General features: G+C 37.4%; 1 long non-coding RNA gene across 1 annotated transcript; it reads left to right on the top strand.

The window, feature by feature from the left end:
- Nucleotides 1-51: 51 nt before the first annotated feature.
- LOC139593439 (uncharacterized) lies at nucleotides 52-2,333 on the top strand. Its single transcript, XR_011680298.1, has 2 exons — nucleotides 52-681; nucleotides 1,922-2,333. It is a non-coding gene; the product is annotated as an uncharacterized lncRNA (long non-coding RNA).
- The last annotated feature ends 10,632 nt before the right edge of the window (nucleotides 2,334-12,965 follow it).

Genomic DNA, 12,965 nt, shown 5'->3' with positions numbered 1-12,965 from the left:
GCTTTGGGGCGGGGCTGGCGGGGGCTGTGAGGGGCGGGCCCAGTCGTGAGAGGGGCCGGTGCTGCAAACGCAGCGGCCGTGAGGGGCTGTCCGACCCTCGGCCGCCTCCGTCTGTGCCCCCCGAGCTCTGTGCCGAGCCCCGCCGGCTCGGTTTGACCCAAAAGAGTCACAGTCATTTAGGTCGGAAAAGACCTTTGAGATCATCGAGTCCAGTCTATGACTAAACACAACTACGTCAATTAGACCATGTCACTGAGTACCACGTCCAGTCTTCTCCTTAAACACCTCCAGAGACGGTGAGTTCAGCACCTCCCTGGGCAGCCCATTCCAATATCCAATCACCCTTTCTGTGAAGCATTTCCTCCTGATGTCCCACCCAAACCTCACCTGGCCCACTTGAGGCTGTGTTTTCCTCATGCTGTCCCTGGCTGCCTGGGAGAAGAGCCCGACCCCCACATGGCTACAGCCCCCTATCAGGGAGTTGTAGAGAGCGAGAAAGTTCCCCTTGAGCCTCCTTTTCTCCAGGCTAAACCCCCCCAGCCGCTCCTCACAGGACCTGTGCTCCAGACCCTCCACCAGCTTCGCTGCCCTTCTCTGGATTCGCTCCAGCACCTCAATGTCTTCCCTGGACGAGACACAGGATTTGAGTGAGGTGCGGCCTCACCAGAGCCGAGTGCAGGGGTAAGAGAAGAAGTCTGTCTTAAATAAATCACATATTTTAGTGCAAGTTCTACCAACAGATGCAGAAATTAAGTCTGAAGTCAGAATGCAAAGGAGTGGAAGTGTCCCTCACTTGGCTCATACGGGTCGGGAGTGCTGAGTGCTTTATTAAATCATTGAGCTGCAATGCTGTCACGTGTGTGCAGCACAGAGCAGTTTTCACTGCTCAGGAAAATAAAGTAATGGCTATTGCTGTATTTACTGTGATTATTTCAAGTCTTTATCCGTTCTCAAATCCAAATTGTGTCTGGCCATCTCAATGTTACTAATCACACAGGTGTGTGATTCACCACACAGGTGTGTTACTAATCACACAGGTGTGTGATTCATTCACAGGTGTGTTATCTTGCCAGCTACAAAAGAAAACATACCTTTTCTCATTGCTTTAATTTGCTTAATTTTTCTAGGCTTCAATGTTGACCTATTTGAATTCCACTCACTAAATTTAAGAGTGAATATGTTGGGTAAAATTATTCCTTCTGAAAAAATATGCTTTTCACGATAACACCCACTTTGGGAAACAATGGAAATTATGATTACACTGATATCTGAGGGGTTCAGCTCCTCTGGGACAGAAGTAATATGTTAAGTAACTGTTAACTCCTGCTTTCACACTGGGCTTCTATGTGTTCTCCTGCAGAAGAGAAAGGGAAAGAATTAATTACATTCTAGCTCTATCCACTGATGGCTGGGTGAAATTGCATTTTCAAGTTGGAGAGCATAAAAAAGGCCTGTCACTTAAAATAAATGCAAAAAAAATTCATCCTTAAAAAAGTGATAGGTGAAACAATGGCCTATTGCCAAAGCTAAATACCATGGAGGAGGAATTTGAAAGAGATTTACTAAAATCTGTAATTTCAGAGTCAGGAAAAAATGCCAGGAATTGGAAAAAAGGAGTTGCAGAGGCAGAAAAAAAAGTAGTGTGGTTCTGAGAAACAGCTGAGTACTTCAGGACTGCATAAAAAGGAAGTATCTTCTGAATTTTTCCTCTTTTCAATGAAACAACATTTTCTATGTTGTTTGTAAGTCAACAGGATTTACATCATTCTTACATCATCATCAGTTTGTCTTCCTAACTCAAACTGCAAACCACCAGATTTTAGTTAATTCCTTCTGTGGAAAAGTGAAATTATGAAATTAAGGTATTATGAAATTAAGGTATTATGAAAGGTTCTGATTACAGCAATTCTTTGCCTTTTAGATTGTATCAGAACTGCACCAATATTCATCCTGCACTAGAAGCTGGCAGACTGAGAGCTATTTGATACCATCCACACAATGAAAGAATAAACAGAAAAAAATACTGCCAAACGTGAAGGAATCCTGTTTTACAGCTAACACTTAAATTAGCCAGTTCGTGGTATTTCTAGGATTAAACAGGAATGGGTTTTAATAGAGATTCTTGACATTTGTATCTGGTCCTAAAAGCACATGAACAAACCCAAGAAGACCCAAGCAAAAATTCATTAGCACTGTTTACTGTTTATCCTGTAACTGTGTCTCCATGGACATCTTTCATGCCATGTGGGCATTGTGGTGGATTCATTGCTCTGATGTGACAAACATTTTCAGCAAATTGTACCTATGATTAAAAACTGCCAAGAACCTGGGAAGCTGAGTCTTTTCCAACTGAATGCAATACAACTCTCCTGCACATACCACAATGCTGACACTTCCACTTTCCCCTTGCAAAAAAGAGGGTTAAGAAATTAACCACATCTACCCTGCTTCTGAAAATTGTTTAGGGGAAACCTACTTCTCTGTAGTAATCCACTCATGACAAAGAACATTTGTGTGATGCCACATTTTGAATTATTATGCATGTTGCCTGGTATAATCTCCATGGTTACGATATATTTTTTGCTTCAGCACTTTATGAAGAAAAATTCTATAGAACAATTTAGGGGAGAAAATTCCTTTTCATTGTCATTTATATTGCATTTATTTTATTCTATTTGCTTTCACTTTCTAAACACGTAAAATTTCAGTTGAGATGGAAAAATTTGTCTCTGGCTGTTGCTTTATCCTACCATAACATCTTTTAAACTGCAGATTCCTGGAGATGGGGACAGTATTTTATGCATATATTTAGTTTCTAATCCACTAAGAATGTAAGAGGGCAGTGCGTGTCACTGCCAGAGTCATAAACAAGAGTAAGTGTGGTGGGATGACTGAACAGTAAATATTTTTTCTTTGCAAAGATTAGGGCTCATGCTTCCCTTCTGAGCAGTTCTAAATAGAAATTAGCTGAAGTTAGTTCCAGAAACTGGTGATGGGAAAAATGTAAATCCCAGATATTTAGCTCTTTTCCTACACCATTTGCACACCTGGTTATTCTTTGATAGTATTCATAGGGGAACCAGAGGAATGCTTGGGGAACAGAAACACCACCCCCTCACTGCGTTATCTAGAATGCTGTGATGTCCCAATTGTTCCCAAAATACCCAGCTTTTTGCATGTGCAGAGTTCAGCTGCCAGTGTTAGTCTAGGCTCAGATAACTTGTAAGAAGAGGTACATGTACATAGTGTGCCCTCAAACAGAGTTTGTTCTATATTAAAAATAAAGTAGTCAAAGATGATTTTCTATTTGGGCACGGATAGCCTAACAAGAAGTACATTTTACAGATTATTTGTATACTTAAGAGAATGCAGCTGACCTCACCATGATTTATGAACTTCAGCATTCAAAAAACATAAAGCAATAAACTAAAATATATCTGAAACAAGCAATGAAATATGACTCCGGTTTTGGTCTTGTTTGAGATTATGGTGTTTTGACTGTACCATTCACTTTATTTTTGTTACAAACAGCCGGAAGTCACCACACTAAAATAAAGTTCACTGTCAAATAACCTTTCCATTTCAGATACAGCTGGGATTTGTCAGGATCATATCACAAGGTCATTTTTAAGGAGATTCTCACTGACATTTTGTGAGGTAAGGGATTTCACATTCCAGTTTTACAAGTGTTACACTTCTGATCGTCATGATTATCAACACCATGACAGATTTAGGGCCTGATCTTGGAACTTTTACAGAAGGAGCTAAGTTTATTGTAAATAACTTGATAGCCAAGAATCAAAAGAAAATAAAGGGTCTACAAAGAGTTAGAAGAGGTTGTTCCATGGCCCAAAGCCAAGATCAGTTACACATATATAATTTTTGGCATGCCATTTTTTAAAATGCAGCTAAAATAGTGGTATTTTCATTGCAGTTTGTTTAAAGTACTGGACTACTTTATCATAAGGAAAAAACCCAAGAACATTCACCTTACCTGTCACTTTCTGCAGATTAAGCATATTAATTCGTTCTATACTGGACATAGCCATGAGATTTTTTTTTTCCCCTTTTTTGCACCTGTATGATAAATAGTCAAAAATCATTACTTTTTTCACTCTTTATAGTTCTTTTCCTCTTTCAAATAACACCTGATTTTGCAGCTGTTTTTTGTAGATCGTGTTTCCTAACTGCCAGTCACTCTCCTTCCCCTTTGGACTTCCTCCAGCTGGCTGATGTTTCCTAAAGCGTACTGCTGAAGCAGATACATTAAATGAAGCTTTACCTGTTAAATGTAGAGTAGAAAGTGTGCCTTAATGTCTCACAGATCACACTGAAGCCAGTTTGGTAAAAACATGAACTATTACAAAAATGGATAAGGCAGGAGATTTTTGTTTTAGAATAATAAGCAGCTCACAGAGTTGAGGATTTACCTCCCTGAGTTGAACAGTGCTACCTTGATGAACAGCTTCTGTTGGAAGGTAGTGTGAGCATACTAGAAAAAAATTCATGCTAACAGATCTTGTCCCCCTTATTTTTAAATCAAATTTTCCAGCTTAAAATATTGACAAATATACTACATTAATAATGAAAATTACTGGCTTTTATAGCATCCAACATCCTAGCAGTGTGGGAGCAATACTTCAGGAAGAAAAATAATTTTCAATTAAAATTATATTATTTTTAAGTACTTACTTCTGTCTACAATCTCTAATTAAGGTAAGGTAACTTAGAATGAGGTTAAAATGTCTTTCTGAAAATTAAACCAGATAATTAAACCAAACTTTTTAATGTAAAAATATTCTGACCATGAGAGCCCTTAATTTTTAGTCTACTATCTTCATTACTAGAAGTGCAGTTTTCCCTATTCCGTGTTTAATCACATCTTTTGCAAATGTTTGGAAAGTTTGATGCCCCTTCACTGTTTAAGTGGCAATAGAAGTTTTTTTTTCGAAAGCATCTCGCAACTTAGCAGAGAGATCCTGGCAACTGAATTTTGTAACACAGTTTTTTATGATGACAGTATTTTACCTATTCAAGAATGGCACTCCTTCTAGAATAAACTCTGACACGACTTGGCTAAAAACTATCAGACTTTTCTTGCACCTACAACATAACTTTGCACTATTGTGCTGGGAAATGTCTAATTTAAAAAGGTCTAAATGGGAACTTGAATGGAAAATCTCTTCTGGAATTTCTGTTTGAAGTGGTTTGGATGGTGAAACAAGTGGCTACAAATTTTGTCTACAAAAATTCCTCTTCAGCTGCACTTTGCTACAGATACTACTCCCTAAATTTACATCATATAACACTTCACTGTTTGTTAATTCCTGTATTTAAACACAGAGATGAAAGCCTTAAAAAAGTGGGTAAACTGGGTAGTAATCCTGGAGGAACTTATTCCACCAGTGAAGTTTTTGAGGAAGTTTGTGTGCCTATGAATACATTGATGTAAGTATTGTATTATTATAGCATTACATTGTCCTCAACTAGAGAGCTTGTTCAGCACATTATACACTCATATGATAATACTGCTGCATTTGAGAAATTTTCACTACTGAGCTGAGTGTTCCTGTGTTAGTTTATACAGCATTCTTTTCTAGAAAAGACATGTTTCTTGTGGTTGGTAAGTCTACAGTCCACAAGGTCTCCTAATACAGTCTACAAAGAGCCCCTCCTTCTTTTCAATGTTAAATTGATAAGAGCACAATATGCTTTACATGAGAGGATTAAGGAAAGCAATTTCAAAATAAGCATGCCTTGTATCCTGTAACATTTGGGCTTCTGAATTGTTTTTTATCTTTTCAGTGAACAGGAACACACACTTAGGATCTGTCAGAAGAGTCAGAGATTAACTTTTTAGAAAAGACTAATTGCTAGAAGCTAATTACGTCATTAGTGGCAAATTGGGATTCAATATATTAATAGGTTTAATCAATATTCAATCTGCTAACTCATTAAAAAATACATTGTCAATTAAAAAAAAACCAAACACCACTACATTCTGTCTTCTGATGCAACTTACAGTAAATCTCCTATTCCTTTGGAAAAGCTTGGGAGGAGGTGTGCTGGTTTGTGGGATCCTCAGTCTACAAAAGCAGTGTACCTTGGCCAAAAAAATAACTACAGTACACTCTCAGTTCACAACCACAGCATAAGCTTCTCTTCAATCCTCAAGTTTTGTTATTTCATTATGATTTATTTCTGGAATACTATAAAAAAAATAAAACAGGAGCACTACAGTAAAATGAAGGCTAACAAAATTGCCAAGAGCCAGGAAGTTCTGAGTTGAACTTCTGATACTGTGGATAATGTGAGCAAGCAAAGGAGAAATATAAGGAGGGAAGAACCTCTGAGGGGAGAGAGAGATGCATATCTATGTGGGTATATATACATTTCTAATTTAAAAGTTGAAGCTGTTGTGATTTTGCACAACTAAAATAGTGTTTAAGGGACAGAAATACTGTTTGCGCCCAAAATTCATTGAATCCATTGCTCCACTGGATTTGTAGCACAAGAAAACTGCATTATGTAGTCACAAGCAAATCCACCCACTCTTCTACCTAGGCTAATCTCCTCAAAGTAAATAACTGAAATCCCAAATTCATTCCGTATTTGCAGCCTAAAAGGAGCTGTTTACTGGGAAACAGTGAATATTTGCTTTAATTTAGTCTGACTTTCCCCTTCCATTGCAGGACTGTGCTTTAAGACCTTGCAAGTTGTGTTACAGATTTGCCTAGAGCAGAATGACCAAAGAATGGCTTCATCAGACATTTTTTGATAACTACAGTTTATTGAATAGTGTCATATCTTGGCTTTCTCAAATCTTGTTTTCTTGTTTTGACATTTTAATAGATGAGAGCAGAATCTGTGTATATCATTTACTGCAAATCTGCACCTGTACTACTGCTGAATCAGTGTGTCTTGTAATGCAAATGCTGAGCAAATTAATGCAAAAAGTTTCATCTATTCAGAATGAAACCCTAAAAATTACAGTGAAAAATAAACCTATGTCTGCATCTTCTAAAAGTCCTTGAGAACTATGATTGCCTTTAATCATACAAATTACCTTTGTGTAACTTTGAGATCTTTAGTAAGAAGCTTCACGCAACCTTTCAGGGAACAATAAATCAAACTCTGACTTTTCAAAATTGATTTGCTGCACTCAGGCATGAGTTTTATCTTAAAGCTGGATTTCTTGAAGGGCAACAACAGACCTTTAGTCTATTTTTCCTGATCAGATTTTCAGTAGCAGAAAATGAATTGGTTTGATCTGGCTCACATAACTACAGTTATTCCCTTTATAACTGTTGCCTTTTTTTAGGCTTTCCATTTTCTATGCAATAGTTCACTAACATTTTAAATGGAATGATAACCAGGTCATAAGATGTACAAGGCCTGCTTTTCCCCTAATTCCTGTCTGTGAAAACCCCTGCAAAATGCTAAATGTCAATTGATAGAGATTTAATCACTAGAGAAATGGTCACATAATGTGGAGAGGTGGCCCATAATCTTATTTTTCCATTCTCTGGAAGCAGTGTACAATGCATTAAAATTAATGTGGAATCTTCCTTCATCCTTAAAAAAAAAAAAAAAAAAAGCAGTCCTTCATGCTCTTTGGAAAGCAAAAGTGCCATGGATTTGACCATTGTGGCTGCAGATATCCATCATGTCAGATGCAAAATGCAACAGTCATGTCACGTCCATGCTAGATTCAGCTTGATGTAGTTCTGCCTTTTCAGTTTCCTTTCACAGAGCCTAAGCAATGTGACCACCTGCTGAATCCCTCTCTTTAGCATGTGAAGAATCCTTTGTCTAGATCAGCTGGGCTTCTTTGACTTCTTAGCTCAGAAACAGTTTCCTTGTGGCTTTTCTTACACCTCTCCAAGGGTTTTCTTGGGATAACTTGGGAAACTTTGAATTCAGGAAAAGATGGTAAAACTCAATTCCTTTTCCACTTAGCTGATTTGCACTTTCTTGCTTTGTTGTATATCAGTGGAGATAGGTCTAAGCTAGCATTTCTAAATACAGTCTGAATCATGGAAGAAAGAGTTGCAGCACTATTCTACTTGCATTTAAAATTTCCTTAAACTTCAGGACTCATCTTTAATACTTTATTAAATTAAGCTCATCTATACAATTCTTATAATTTCTTGCCCAGAGATTTTACAAAAGTTTTCAGTTTCACTAAGACATAGCTAGCTTTTCTGCCATTAAGGTTCCACATATCTTATGGAAGTTTCATTTCTTAGTTCTTGTCATGCAAACACAGCAATTAAAAAGTAGAAGCAGGTAAAGATTTCAGCATGGGGAAAAAAAATCAAAACTTCTGATGGAGAACTATTTTGCAAATAGAAGTAAAAGATTCACTTAGCTTTTACCTGCGTTAGAAGAATTGATTACCAGCATTAAAAGTCAGGGATCATTATAATATGATTCCAGAGAGCCTTAGGAGATCTCAGATCCAGGAGTCTATTCCACTTAAAAGCAAATGAGATTTATTCAACAGCTTGATAACAGTGTGGGAAACACTCTGTCTCATGCCCAGAATTTTCCAGCTTTGTTTAAAGATGTCCTTATGAGGTGACTCCACACACAAGATCCTTATGACATGAAGTTTAACTGTTGGCTTTTGACATAGCTGTTGCATGACACAGGTGAACTACCTGATAATTATCATGTCTGCTTCTCAGGAATGGGTATAAATCAAAAATAATCTTTCCTGTCAGTTCCCAAAAGCCATAAGTGTAAAAACAAGGTGTGATTGCCATTATTTGTCCTTGGTTGCTGCATCTACAGCATCAATTTCACCTTCTCTCTTCTAAAATAAAAGCCCTTTTAATACAAGGGCTGCCCTCCTACCATGTCAGTTGTTACAAAAGCAGCTGTCATAAAGCAGGATACTGCCTGGTTTTACAGATCTCAAGGTCACAAATCAACAATTAAAAAGGCTGTAAAATTTATTTCTCTAAAAAGATGGTTTCCATCTCCCTCAAGCTAAATATAAGTTTCTTTTAATTACAGAAGAAATAAGACTTGTGCTTTTCCAGTCAGCTAAAGGAGGACCATGCTCACCTATCTCTTTAGAGACTTCTTTCAATATATAGCCATAATTAAGAGGAAGACCAGCCTTTAAAGCCGACCAATAAAAATCTGTCATCTTTTTAAGATGTACATTCCTTCTCCATCTTGCAAATTTCAAAAATGTGTCACAGGTTTGGATTGTGGAGAGACTCTAAAGCTACTGCTAGAAGAGGTGTGAAAGCATGCTAGTCCAGATTAGAAAGTGCTGAGCAGCAGACAGAGCTATGATACATTAGAAGGCACCACACTTGTGGCTACTCCTGATCTTATTTTAGATCCACACCACAGAGCTATTTCCTATTTGTATTTTGGTCCATGTGCATTTCTAGTTCTCTGAGAAGCATGCTTTGTGTTCCAGCACAGAGATTTTGAGTCTGTTTTTATTCTTATTGACTAATATTAATTCTAACTCAATTTCTGTGAATTCCAAACTTTTGACTATTCATTTTTCAGGAGAATGTCAATGGCTCATTGCTCCAGGACATAACTCATTTGTATTCTCAATTCACTAAAGCAGACTTTTCCAGCCTGCTGGAGACACAGCTCCAGTTATTTGGGCAGCCAGAGCTCTCATTCAAACCCTAAGTTTTGAGTGAACATTTTTCTCATATACTCCTGATGTATTCCAAATCTACCAAACCAGTCTGCTGGCAGCCTTGTTTTAGTTATATAAAAAAATGTTTTAGTTCCAGCTCTTACTCTGTTCCATGTACAACCATTTCATTCTAATTCTGCCAAAACTTTGCCACTCTTGTTCTAGTTCCTGTTAATAAAATGCAGTGTTTCCTGGTCTGCATCCTGTTAGTGCTGACACAGTGTCCTCATATCCAGTGTGGGTTCATCCCACCAAGGACAGGAAATGTTCTGCTTTGCTGATTCCAATCCAACCAGAAATAATGTGGACAAAGAAACTTTTAAGAGAGATAGTTTAGGTAAGAACACAACAGTTGAGAATGTAACAGTCAAACTCAAAGGGACAAAATATCAGAACTGGCTTGAAAGTCCTTGATAAATGGTAAGAGTCATAGTAATGAAACATAGTCTGAGATTTTAGATATATTCACCTAATATCACCTTTCTTCTTTGTTTTTCCTAAGGTTTTTTTTTTTTTTTTTTTTTTTTTTTTTTTGGTGATTGTTTTCTTTTTAATGTATTCTAGTCTGTATAACTTGTTACTTACAATGGTTTGAGCACATACCAATTTAAATTTATATTATTTAACAAATGTTTCACAAGTATTTTTGGAATTTTATGTTGCTAATAAGAACTTCATGTGGAATCACCTCATGAGGTTGGCAGCTTTAAATCTTCCATTAAAGCTGTCATTTGTGACCAATTGTCTAAAAAGACAACGAAATCCACTTCTAAACAGTTAAACTGTGTGATTGACTGTGATGGGTTCTTGAAACATTAATATTACAAAAATGTCTGTGGAACTGGCAGTTGCTAGACAAGAAGTGAAGGGCTATTAGGGCACAAGAGGCTGAACTCTAAGGACTCACCTTGGCTTAGGGGATATAGAAGTTCTGTGTGTAAAGACAAACCATTGTTATTCAAACTCTGCTACTTAGTCACATTAAATATATTTGAATTTCTCAAATTATCAAATGGCCTGCAGGAGCTGTGCTGCTGAAAGAATGAAAGTTCTCTGCTGAGAATTTGAATGGGACATGGTATAAATATTTAAGCCAAGGCATAGCACAAAAAGAGGAAAACTGACCAAGTGTGCTTGTTAAATCTTGATAAAGGGAGATGAAACAAAGGTAGGTAAGCCCTCAGGTTCTTCATTTCACAGCTCCCTTGAGCAAATTATAAAGTCACAGTGTAGGAGAGTAAAGTTTAATAGGTACTTTGCACAGCCACATCCAAAATCATGGCTTCTTTTTCCTAACCAAATCTGAATATCCTTCTGCTTCAGCAAGGATGGGTAAGGGATTTGCTTGTTAGTAGGGCCTCTTTAGCTGATTTAGCATGACTAGGCAGGATGCTGTCCTTCCTCTGAGATTGCTAGCGAGTGTCAGGAAGTATTGCCTTCCTTCCTGGCTCCAAGCTTGCTACCTCTACAACATCCTATGCCTCTTCTGGCAGGGCTTCCTTGCCAGAGTACAGAGCAGATATCCACATGCTGCTAAAAAATAGAGAGTGCAGACATTTCTGGTGGATGCAATAATCTTATTTCTTTTTTTCTTCTCTGTTGTATAAATAACCATCATGTTTTATCTAGTAGTGAGTATTTTGGTTGTGAAGGACCAATCTTTATTATGATAAACTTTATTATGATAATTATTATAGCAATGTAAAATTTTGGACATATAGATTAATTACAATTTTGGAAAGCAATAGTTTTGACATCTTTGGGTTTGAAATATGCTGTATCAGCTGATTTGGGTATGTTCAATATACCTACAAAAACTTGAGTATGTTCAAAATACCTACACTTGTAGTTATTTTCTTTCAATTCTAGTACATGTTTCACCTCTGTAATAATGGATTTTCCCAGTGATGACTCAGAGGAAATAGTCTCTCCAAGCAATTTTTCACAGAGTAAATCACAGAAGTTTCCCAAAGTTTTCACTGAAAAAAATGCTACTGTTCTGCTAGAGAAGGAATTTAATGCAACCCCAAATAAATACTAGCCTAAATATGTGACCAAATGTAATTTCATGAAGCTGTGACCTCAAAAGAATAGCGCCTGGTTTGGGAACCTTTTTACACTGTTACATAGCAGATGTGCACTTCTGAGCTATATTAGCAGCCTGTAACACAAGGCAGCACAGACTCAGCTTGTCCTGCTGACTAAGCCTTATTTAATGTCTGCATAGTCTGAGATACTGGGAATGAATCTATTAGCTGCAGTATTACTGGCCTCCTCTCCCCTTCAGTCTCTCTGTTTCAAGAGTTATGACCATATTCCATTCCAGTGACTTTAGCACCAAATCTGGATATGCACAGAGATGGCAGAGTAGAATCTGACAGCTATTCAAGATGGAGCTACTTTGTATTGTAAAATTACTTCTTATTTCCTTCTTGATCTTCACTATTAGCTCAGCTGGTCAGAGTATGGTGCTAATAGCAACAAGATCATGGATTTGATCTCCATATGGGCCATTCACTTAAAAGTTGGACTCAGTGATCCTTATGGTCCCTTCCAACTCAGAATTTTCTGTGATTACAGAAAGTTACAGACATAAATGATGCCTTAAAAGGCATAAATGATGCTTAAAGACAAATGCCCCTTCCTTGTGGAGATTATAATCAACAATAAGTAATTAAAGCACAATATAAAGAACTACTGCCAGGAGGCAATAGATTCTTTCCAGAGACTATGCTTTCCTATGGGACATGCATGCACTTAGTCATTCTTACTCTACAATCAGTCCAGATTAAGTCCTGTGTTTCTTTTAAAGATGTAAATAGCAACGCCTAGTGGATTAGCATAGAAACACCTTATGGAAGAAATGAATCTTAGGAAGGATTTGAATGAAGATAGATTTGAATGCAAGTTCTTCCAGAAATCTTATCAGAAAAGATTTTACATTCAGAGAAGAATAGTTGCTGCCTTTTCATCGCAGTTACTTTCTGAAAAACAAGCATTGAAGAGAGATAAGGAAACTTTCTTGTAGACTATTCCTATTATCAAATAGCAACTTTGCTCCACCCTTCCCTTGGATTTGGCTTCTTACAGAGTGCCTGGAGCTGCTGTTTTGTTCCAAGATTACCTTCAGAAAAAATCCCCTGCCATTATCAGACGTGCTAACAAAAGAAAGAAGTGTATACCACTTCCAAAGAGGAAAAACATAATTAATTGCCATTGATCAAAATCTGGAGAGGGACCCTGCTAGCTTGCCTGAGACAACAATCAATAGCAGCTCAGGACTGTGATT

This window comes from Agelaius tricolor, unplaced genomic scaffold (assembly GCF_023055355.1).
Source record: "Agelaius tricolor isolate 1412-34295 unplaced genomic scaffold, bAgeTri1.0.p SCAF_10, whole genome shotgun sequence".
Taxonomy (NCBI): domain Eukaryota; kingdom Metazoa; phylum Chordata; class Aves; order Passeriformes; family Icteridae; genus Agelaius; species Agelaius tricolor.
This window is presented reverse-complemented; position numbering and strand designations above follow the sequence as displayed.